Genomic DNA, 11,426 nt, shown 5'->3' with positions numbered 1-11,426 from the left:
TGGCTATAGCACCCGGTCTTCCTAGGTGGTCTCCCATCCAAGTACTAACCAGGCCCTACCCTGCTTAGCTTCCAAGATCAGACAAGATTGGGCACATTCAAGGTGGCATGGCTGTAGATGCCCAATCGTTTAAATTAAACATTTTTAGAAAAATAATACACTCGTGGAATAAAAAATAATGGTGTAAGGTCCACAGATTGGGAAAGAAGATATAAAACTGTCTTTGTTTGCAGATGGCGTGGTTGTCTATGTGGAAAATCCCAGGGAATCAACATCAACACCAAAACAAACATGTCATTACAGCAAGATTATAGGAGTCAATATTCTTTCTATGTACCAGCAATGAACAATTAAAATTTGAAATTAAAAACACAATACCACTTACACTAGCACCTTCCAAAATGAAATACTTAGGTATAAAATCTAATAACATCTAGGTACAAGATCTATATGAGGAAAACTCTAAAACTCTGATGAAAGAAATCAAAGAACAACAAAATAAATGAGAGATATTCTTTGTTCACAGATAAGAAAATTCAGTATTAAGATGTCAGTTCTTCCCAACTTGATCTGTAGATTCAGTTCAATTCAGTCAATAGCTCAGCAAATATTTTGTGGTAGCAACAAATGGAGTTTATATGGAGAGGCAAAAGACCTGGAAAAGACAACACAATATTAAAGAAGAACCAAGTCAGAGAGACCTGACATTATCCAGCTTCAAGACTTCCTATAGAGCTACAGTAATCAAGATAGTATGGTATTGATGAAAGAATAGATGGATTGATGGAATGGAATGGATAGACCAGAATTTAACCCTCACTAATATAGTCAACTGATTTTTTTTTTTTTTTTTTTTTTACCTACAGCATCTGGTCTTCCTAGATGGTCTCCGATCCAAGTGCTAACTGGCCCCACCCTGCTTAGCTTCCGGGTCAGAGGAGATCAGGTGTGTTCAGGGTGGCATGGCCATAGACTATAGTCAACTGATTTTGACAAAGGAACAAATGCAATTCAATAGAGAAAAGATAGTCCTTTCGACAAATGGTGCTGGAATAATGGGACATCCACATGCAATAAAGATGAATCTAGATACTAACCTTACACCTGTCACAAAAAGTGAACTCAAAATGGATTATAAACCTGAATGTAAAGCATAAAACCATAAAACTTCCAGAAGATAACAGGAGAAAATCTAGGTGACCTTGGGTTTAGCAATGATTTTTTAGACATACCACCAAAAACACAAGCCATGAAAGAAAATATTCATAAGATAATCTTTTTCATTCAAACTAAAAATTTCTGTGTGAAACCCAGTTAAGAGAATGAAAAGACAAGCCACAGGCTGGGAGAAAATATTTCCAAAACACATATCAGATAAAGGACTGTACCCAAAATATACAAAGAACTCTTAAAACTCAACAATCAGAAACCAAGCAATCCAATTAAAAAGCGGGCAAAAGATCCCAAGAAACACCTCACCAAAGAAAATAAACACAGGGCAAATAAGCATGTGAAAAGCTCAATATCGTATGTCATTAGGAATTTCAAATTAAAACCACAATGAGATTACATCTGTTAAAATGGCTAAAATCCTAACCACTGATAATACAGAATGCTGGCTGTGGAGCAACAGGAAGTCCCATTAATTCCCAGAGGGAATTCAAAATGGCACAGCTGCTTTGAAGACAGTGTCACAGTTTCTTACAAAGCTAAACATAGTGTCACTATAAGATTCAGCAGTTTCTTTCCTTTCATTGCATTTGTATTTACCCAAATAAGTTGAAAACTTATGTCCACACAAAAACCTGCACATGGGTGTTTATAGCAGCTTTATTCATAATTGCTAAAACTTGGAAGCAACCAAGATGTCCTTCTCTAGGTGATAGGATAAATAAACAGTGGTACATCCAGGCAGTGGAATTGTATTCAGGCTAAAAAGAAATGAGCCATCAAGTCACAAAAAGACCTGGAGGAACCTTAAATGAATATGGCTAAATGAAAGAAGTCTTTCTGAAAGGCTGCTTACTGTGTGATTCCAATGATAGGACATTTCCGAAAACGAGAGAACTATAAAGACGGTGAAAAGATTAGTGTTTGCCAGGGGTTCAGGGAGCATGGGGGTGGGAGGGATAACCAGATGGAGCACAGGGGATATTTAGGGCAGTGAATGTATTCTATAAGATACTATAATGGTGGATACATGACATTGTTAAAACCCATAGAATCTACAACACAAAGAGCGAAACTTGCTATAAATTATGGACTTCGGCTAATAGTAATACATCAACTATTGGTTCATCAATCATAACAAATCTACCACACCGATGCAAGATACTAAAAATAGAGAAAATTGTGTGTGTGTGCTGGGAGGATATAGGAAATTTTCTGTACTTTCTGCTCAATTTCTCTGTCAACCTAAAACTGTTCTAAATATTAGAGTATTAATTTTAAAAAATGGTACTATGGAAAAGACAACGCTATGTGTTTTTCTGGAAAGACCACATTTCTCAGCTTTCTCAGAATTATTTGGGCCCAAGTGACTGAGTTCTGAGCTTTGGAATGTGGGTAGAAGCAATAGAAACAATACAGGCCATTTCTAGCCCTGCCCTTCCCAATATCCCACCCTCCAGCTTTTTCTTCCTTTTGTAAGGACCTTGTTTATGATGAGGAGACAACATGACTGTAGAAAGCTGCCCAACCCACCCTGGACTCAGTATGAATAAGAAAAACCCTATTACCGAGTTAAGCCACTGAGATTTTCAGGATTTATTGGTTACTGCAGCATAGCATAATATAACCTGACCAAAACAAACACCAAAAGCCTCATTATAACAGAAACAAACAGCCTCACCTCTCTTCACGCTCCAGTCTTACTCCCCAGAGGACCATTTTTGATGTTTCAGCAGCTTCTTTTGGCATTATGTCCATATTTCTAAATACGAATTGACTTCAAAATTTTATGTATCCATTTTAGACATTATCTATTAACTTTCTGTTACAGCAGATGATACTTTAGCTTTCTTAAATCATCAACAAGCCTGATTCTCCCCTTTCCATCTTCACAATGTGATAAATACGACAATTTTGGATTAAATCCGCGTTCAGTTTTGACATTATTCAGAGTATGTGCATGTAGAACACCGATGAGCCAGATAGTATACTATCATTATGTTTCCTTTCTTGAGCAACTTTTTATTTTATTTTTGTCTGCATTTCTATTTCTCTCTCTTTTTTTTTTCCTCCACTTGCTTAGTTTTGTTTTTGTGTGTGTTTGTTTGTTCGTTTTTTCTAAATCTGTGTATCATCAATTCTTGCCATAACCGTACCATGGATATTTGTCATTCTTCCGAAATGACAAATCGCGGAACCATCCTGTGTTTGGGGAATTTCCCCTTATGAGACTTGCGGGAAGCAGACCTTCACCATAGAAGGAGAAGAGTCTAGATGCTCACTTCTCCAGCCTCTGCGACTAGGGCATGGGCACTTGGCTTGGGCTCCACTCATCACATGCTCACATCTAAGACTTTGAATAGCTGACTAATAACTGGAGAAGCAGAAAATGCAAGGAGCTTCTTTTGGTGGAAGAAGTTGCAGCGGGGCAGCAGCGCAGGACAGTGGCAGTAAACTGTGCCCAGGGACCTAGCAGTGTCACCTCTGCAAGCCGTAGTGCCCGGAACTGAGGGACAGTAACAGCGTCACCCTCACTGTATCAGCTTACATCCTGGTTTGAGGACTTGTTTCTAGTTGGATGGCTACAAACAAAGTCCTCTAACTTTCTTGGGATTTTTATGGGCCACCTAATATCCTTTTAATAAATTCCCGTTCTTTTTAAGTCATCTAGAGTTGGTTTCTCTTACTTAGTTTGTCGACGAAAACAGATATCAAGACAGTTTTTTGCACGGTTGACGTGCAGGGCCAACTTCCTGGGGGTATGACCCGTGCAGGCACAGGGCTCCATTCCCAAGAGATCCCACTTGCTTTAATGCTCCGCTTTCCCCACCTTGAAATCCTTAATAATTGTTGAACAAGAGGTCATGCCTCTTCGTTTTCATTTCACGCTGGGCCTTGCAAATTACACAGTCCTGGTTGCATGGAGTTAGTAATGTGTGAATTCCCCTCTTTTCCTGGACACCTCAGTCCCGGAGCCCTCCGTCCTCCTGTGCCCATTCGCACTGAGCCCTGCACAGCTGTCATCCCAAGTTTTCCTTTTGCCAACAGCTTGGGAATTTCCCTTGCCTGTCTCCTGCATTGGACACTTGTTTCTCCTTGTGTTTTTCTCTCATATGGGTGGAGTACAACATCAATCACTTTCTGAGGGAAATTGCATGAGAGGTACAATTTTTGAGAGTTTGCGTATTTGGAATTACGTTTATCCTCCCTCGCAATGATTGATAGACGGGCTCGATGTAGAATTCTATGCTAATGATATTTTTCACTCAGTATTTTGAAGGCGTTGTTTCTTTGCCTTCTAGCCTCTACAGTTATTATTTAGAAGTTCAGGGCTGTTCTAATTCCCAAGTCTTTAAATGTGGCATGTGTGGGGTTTTCCTTTCTCAATCTCTTTCTCTCTGAAACCTTTGTAGACCTCTAGGCTGATACCTCCAGATGTCCTGGGAATGTTCCTCCATCAACAAAACACATTTCTTCCTAGTCCATAGGAGTCATAGGAATCCTATGAATAATAGTTAATAGGAATCCTGTGAATAATAATTACCAGGAATAATAATTACAGACTCTCCATGCTTCTTCATTTCGTTGGATAAATCGATATTGAGCACTTACCAAGGGCTGGACAGTCTGCTGAGCACTGAGTTTACAATGGTCAACAAGGCAGACAGGGCTCCTGCTGTTATGGAATTTTGTGTTATGGAATTAGATAAAACGGCTGCCTCTTGGGGTGCTCCTTATAAAGGAAAGAGTGTGCTGTGAGAGTGAAGTGTGAGGGAGGGTGGTCAAGGAAAGTCCCTCTGGGATCTGAAAGGTAGGACAGAACCAGGAGAGTATTCCACGCAGAGCATTCTACAGGCGCCAAAGTTCTGTGCCAGCCTGTCAGCCTCCCCTGACTAGGACCCCGTTACTTCCTGAATCGCATCCCTTCCTCCCTGCCAACCCCTCTGGCCTCCTCGCTCCTCCTTGGATATACCGGTCATGGCGCATCCTCAGGGCTTTTGTACTTGCTGTCCCCACTGCTGAGAATGCTCCTCCCCCACATAGCTGCATGGCTTGTTCCCTCACACCCTTTAGGTCTCAAATATCACCTTCCTGTTGAGAGGATCCGTGGCTGAGAATTGCAAAACCACTTCCAAGACTTCCGATGCCTTCTCTGAGCTTGCTTTCTTTTCCCTCAGGACTGATTCCCATCTGACAAACTGTATTTATTTACCTGTTTACATGTTTCCCCTCACTAAAATGTAAGCTTCTCAAGGGCAAGGATTTATGTGCATTTTGTTCCCCGCTGTCCATTCAGTGTCAAGAACGATGTCTGGCACGTAGAAGGTGCTTGATAAACATGTTTTGAGTGAATGGATGGCTCTGGGTGGAAAAGAGTGTGGTATATTTGGGCAGTAGGAGGTCAGTGCATGGGACAGGATGAGCAGGTGGGACAAGGCAGGAGAGGGGCTTGGAGGGTAGACACATGGGCCTGGTATGGCAAAGAGGAGGGTGGATTGTATTCTAAGACTAATAGAAGACTTTTCAAGAATTTTAAGCAGGGGAGTGACATTATCCAATTTGAATTTTTTAAAGGGTCACTGCGGCTGCCATGAGGGGCTGAGATTTAGGGTAGAAACGGGGAGACCAATTAGATGACTTCTATAAAATCCAAACAAGAGAGAATGGTGGCTGAGACCTGGCTGAGAGCAGTACAGATAGAGAAAGTGAACAGATTTGACAAAATTCGACAAGAAATCTGCACTCGGCCCTTGTGACAGGATTCTTGCTATAAATGGTATGTGAGTTTTTGGATCTTGACCCCTTTGTGTGAGATCTTCCTTCGACTTTCAAGTCTGGTTTGGTGGTTAATGTTCCAGCTCGACTCTAAGAGGGATTGGAGGAGGATAAATTAGATGCCGCCAGCCCTTCAGAAGTTATAACCAAGAACTCAGAGGAATTCCTGTCCTAGCCTTCAAAGTCTTCGACCCAGGATTTACTTCTCTCTGTACTTGGCTAAGGTTGATCCTGCCTCTTCAGTATTCCCTGACTCTGTCCTGTCTTCTCCGTCTCCAAAGGAAGGAACTCTTTTTGGCATTCTGCTGCTCTGTGCTCTCAGTTCACCCCGCATGTGGGTAAACTGCTGCTTACTGCTCTGAATTACAATTATTGATCCATTTGCCTGTCTTCCCGAACAGACCATGCATTTCTTCAGGGCAAGGACCTTTGCTCACCATTATGCCCTGGCCTTGTCTACATTAAAAATCTGTTGAACGTGATGTCCGTAGCCACACTGGCCATGTCCTCAGAATAACCCAATTGCTAATGTCCTCATTGTAAGATGAGAAGAGCTGGCTTGTCTTTATCAGCCCCAGGCCTCAATCTGGCGAGGCACATTAGGCTCTTGTCCACATCAGGCAGAGACTTCCCAGATGCACAGGCCTATGAGGGTTCTCTCCAGTGACTGCAGAAACTTGGCCAGCCAGAGAAAGGATTCTGAAGTTATCTCCAAATAAGGTTAAAGGATTAACTGCTGTTGAAATAGCATGGGAGATGTCAGTAAGAAAATAGTGTCTCTGGGATGGACTCTCCTGAAATGAAAATATGTTGCTTACAGATATGAGCTTCTGACTGGATAGAAGCCTGATTGTCACTGAGCCCAACTCTTCCTTCCCAGTTGGGGATCTGGTAGTGCCAACCCCTCTGTGGGCTGGTGTACAAATGGTGTCAGGATGCAGCCCACCTGAGATCTTAGGGCAGAGTTAGTCCTCAATTAGTTAGCCGTAACGTCACGAGTAAAGGGTGGATCCAGACTTTCTGAATAGTGTTAAAACAATGCAGAGAGTGAAACATCAGAAGTCTCCATGAGCCAGGTATCATTAGAAAAGCATTTGTTGAGGCTCTTATCAAGAAAATTCATACAAAGTGTATTAGTTATCTATTGCTGTGTAACAAATTATCCCCCCAAATAGCGGCTTAAAACAACACTTACTATCTCACAGTTTCCATGGGTCAGGAAATTGGGAGGAGCTTACCCAGTATTTCTTGCTCAGTCTCTGATGAGGTTGCAGTCAAATTGTTGGCTGGGGCTGCAGTCATTTGAAGGCTTTCTGGGGCCAGAGGATCTGCTTCCATCATGGCCGGCTCACATTGCTACTGTAATGATTACAGTAGCAAGAAGCTTCAGTTCTTTGTTACATGTATCCCTTGTAGAGCTGCTTAAATGTGCTTATGACATAGTAGCTATGTTGCCCTGGAGCGAGTGACCCAGGAGAGAGACCAAGGTGGAAGCGTCAACGATTTTTATGACCTAATCTTAGAAGTTACACGCTGTCTCTTTCACTTCATTCTGTTTGTTAGAAGTGAGTCACTAAGTTCAGCTGACAGTCAAGAGGAAGGAAATTAGAACCACCTTCTGAAGGGAGCATCAAGGTCATGGACATATTTTAAACTGCCTCATCCAGTCAAGAATAAACAATAAAATTGAAAATCTTGAGGCTGCAAAAAATTTTATTGCCATTGGGTTAAGGGAGATTTGGCATGAAGAAAAGAGGCCCAGATTGAGAGTGGTGGAGAGTTTGTTCATTAGTTCATCCATCCATTCATTCATCTGTTCATCCAGCAGCTATTCATTGAACATCTACTACGCGCAGTTGAGAAAGTGGACAATATGCTATAGGACTCATGAAGAGGCACAATTATAATTAAAATGACAGTTGTTGACCTTTATGCTTACTGTGTCCTCAGTGCTACAAAGCGCTTTAGATCTAATTATCTCATTTGATCCTCCTGATAACCCTTTCAGGTGGTTACTATTATTTCCCATTTCACAAATGAGAAACTTAGACTTGAAGAGGGAATGTCACATACCGTCAAGGGGCAGGAGCCGTGATTTGAACCAAAGGACTCTGATTCCAAAGCTCTTCGGCTTCTATCACTACCCTGTAGTAATAACGATCACAAGTATCATTCCTCCTTTAATTATGTGTTCCCGTTATCCTGCTGAGGGTTCCGAGGCTCAGAAAGGTTGCGTGACTTGTCCAAGCTTGTTCTGGCAGAGCTGGGCTGCAAAGCCAGTTCCTGAGAGTTCTAAGTCTGTGCTCTTTCTCCTACACTTGCTTAAAACCAAGTCCCTTCTGTCCTGCTTCCTACAGAAACAGAGCAAAGGTGAAAAAGGGCCCAGGGGAGTGGGAAGCGGTGTGGGAAGGGGGGAAATTATCGCTGAGGCCTGGAAGCTTTTATAAGCATGGATCTGCCCTGGTTGGTTAAAGAACACATCAGAATCTCTCCAGAGGCTGCTGTGAAGATGCTGTGGAATTCCTGGTGTGCCTGATGAGGTGTTGCTACACTGAAGCTGTCAGCCAGCTGGCCCTCTCAGAGACAGCCCCTCCGGGGTCTGGACGCTGCAGCCCCTGCTGCTGCAATGGGGAATGATGTCAGATGTAGCTAATCATTACGGAGCCCTCGCTGAGCGTCAGGCGCGCTGTTCAGGTGTTGTGCACATTTACTCAGAGCATCTCTGTGGCCAAAGGCAAGTCAACACCATTGATTATCCCCATTCCACAAGGTAGGAGCCCGGGGCATAGAAAGGGTGACTTGTCTGAGTCTATGCAGATATCCAGTCTTAAAGTAGATTAATTGGGGTTCAGAGAGTTGGTAAACCATGGTGGTTTAAACCTGGGGGCCTAGAGTTACGGGGTCTGGAGTTAGAGGTCCTGATTTCATGGGCCCAAGGCACTCTTGTGGGACGCTTCTTTCCATTAAAAAATATTAAACATTATATTTTATCACTATGTGGGAATAAAGATGAATCTAATCCAGGCTGAATTCATTATTATATAGTCATTATCATTATATTTATTTTTTTCTTCCTATTTTAAAATTAAAAAAAAAAATAAAGCAATTTTGTGGGCCCCTAAAAGTATACACTGTGACTCTCGTGCCTAATGGACAAGTCATCCTGGTCTGGGGGTGACTTCTGATTCCCCTGCTTGCTGACTGTAGGCCTTCGCCGAGTTACTTTAGTTCTCTGTGCCTTACTTTCTTTCTCTGGGATAAATGGTGGACTATATTATATATGATGATAATGAGGATGGAATCAAGTAATACCTGTAAAAATGCTCGGTGCAATACCTGCCATAAATGAAATGCTCAATAAATCAATAAATGTTAGTTGATATTTTTATTTTTAAGTAATTTATCCTGGTCCCCCAACTAGCAAGTTGTAGGACTAAGGAGTATACCTCAGGTTAGTCAGACTGTAAAATCTCTCATTTTAACCTTCTCAGTGTGCTGGGAGGAAAAAATGCAGAACAGCCAGACCTGTGAATTCTGCTCTAGCAAATCGGTTCCATGAATTAAATGCGGTCAATAGATTGTGCATTTTCCAAGATAATCTTTTAAAAAACATATCGTGGTAAAATGTATGTAACATAAAATTTTAGCATTTTAACCATTTTGTAGTGTACAATTCATTGGCATTAAGTATGTTCACATTACTGTGCAAACATTACTGTCACCACTATTCATCTCCAGAAATTTTTCATCATCCCAAACTGAAACTCAGCATCCATTAGACATTGCTAGATGTCTGCCCGTCTCCCCCTCTCCCAGCCCCTGGTAACCACTGTTCTACTTTCTGTCTCTTTGAATTTACATCATGTAAATTTTCTAGGATAATCTTGACTACCAAGATTTCTCCCATTTTTCTCATGAGTATTTGCAGAAGGAAAAAAAGAATGGTTTTCACTACTATGGCTCACATCAACAACATATCTGACACCCAGCGTGTGATGTTTCCACACCAAGCAATTCTCTAGTTCTCACCAGACATCGACAGGGCATCCCACAATTTAATTCCGACACAAACTGCCCTGAGTTAAGATGTGACACCACAGCTTAAGGGCTTAGTCCCAGACTTTAGAACCATGATTGACCACTCTTGTTGTAGTCTAGTCTCATATTTTACAAATGGGAAACACAACCAGGACAGTTAAGTGCTTTGCCCAGGGTCCCCCAACTAATGAGCAGTGGGCAGAGCAGGTGCAGAAGCCAGGGCAAGCCTGTTTCTTCTATATCACACATCTACACTGTGCTGAAAGAACATGGAATAGGGAGATTTTGTTTCCTTAGGAAAACGTTATGGACCTCTGTCAACAGCTCAGCGTTATGCTGTCTGGCCTGAAAACATTATATTAAGGAGCTCTTTGCTCCTTTGTAGCAAAAGCCATTAAAGATGTCTCATTGAAGAACCGTGTTCTCTTGTCCCATAAGTGGTGGAGAAGATCTTGAGCGGTCTGGATGGTGTCCCTGAGTGCTAGAACCTTCCCTGATATAGACTTTGGGCTTGGCTCCCCAACATCCATTACATCCCTCTTGCACTGAGTAATAATAGCTGTGAGATTCAGAAAATTGATGCCCGCTCCAGGCCTCTGATTCGTCTGTCCGACCATGGCAACCCCATGCCCTCTGTCGATGATTGGCAGGTCTAGGCCAAATGGGCCAATGAGATATGAGAAGATGTTTGCCAGGTTCTCTGTCCTGCTGAGTGTGCAATAGGAACACAACGCTCTCATTTCTATGGGAAGTCCTCTTGCAGACATGGAGAAGCTTACCCAGAACTAGACAACATATATGAAGTAGGAGAGAGAAAAATCCCATTAATCTCATCAATAATTTTTATATGGCATGTTGAACTGATAATATTTTGGATATATTGACTTAAGTAAAATTGTTGTTAACATTGATTTCACCTGATTCTTTTTTACTTTCATTAATGCAGCCTAGAAAACTGCAAATTTCATGTGTGGCTTGAGTTCTATGTCTATCGGAGAGCACCGTGCTAGACTTGCAGTTTTGTGAGCCAGGAGAATCTCACTGATGTGCTCATCTACAGGGATGTGTGACTTTGAAAATACAGACTTTCTATGCTGTAAACTGGGTATTTCTTGAGGTCTACAATAGCAAGTTCTCATCCTTTAGACTGTAAGCAGATGTGAAAAAATTGAACATTTTAATGGTAATTTTAAATACACACAAAGGTAGAGAGAATAATATAATGAGCCCTCACCCCCCAACACCAATAATTATCAACATATGGAAGACTTTGTTTCATCTATACCTCCCCACAATGTGCTGGGTTATCCTAAAGCAGAGTTCAAATGTCAAACTTTTCCGTCTGTAATTATCTCATTATGTATTTCTAAGAGAAAAGATATCTTGTTTTAGAAAATATAATTAGAATACCATTAACACATTAAAAAAAAACTCTAATATTG

The 11,426-nt window shown here is 41.6% G+C and overlaps 1 pseudogene; it reads right to left on the bottom strand.

The window, feature by feature from the left end:
* Positions 1-119, bottom strand: LOC111738328 (annotated as a pseudogene).
* Between the last annotated feature and the right edge of the window lie 11,307 nt (positions 120-11,426).

This window comes from Pteropus vampyrus, unplaced genomic scaffold, assembly GCF_000151845.1.
Source record: "Pteropus vampyrus isolate Shadow unplaced genomic scaffold, Pvam_2.0 Scaffold36, whole genome shotgun sequence".
In the NCBI taxonomy this organism is placed as follows: Eukaryota; Metazoa; Chordata; class Mammalia; order Chiroptera; family Pteropodidae; genus Pteropus; species Pteropus vampyrus.
The sequence above is the reverse complement of the archived record's forward strand: the minus strand, read 5'-3'. Positions and strand labels throughout refer to the sequence as shown.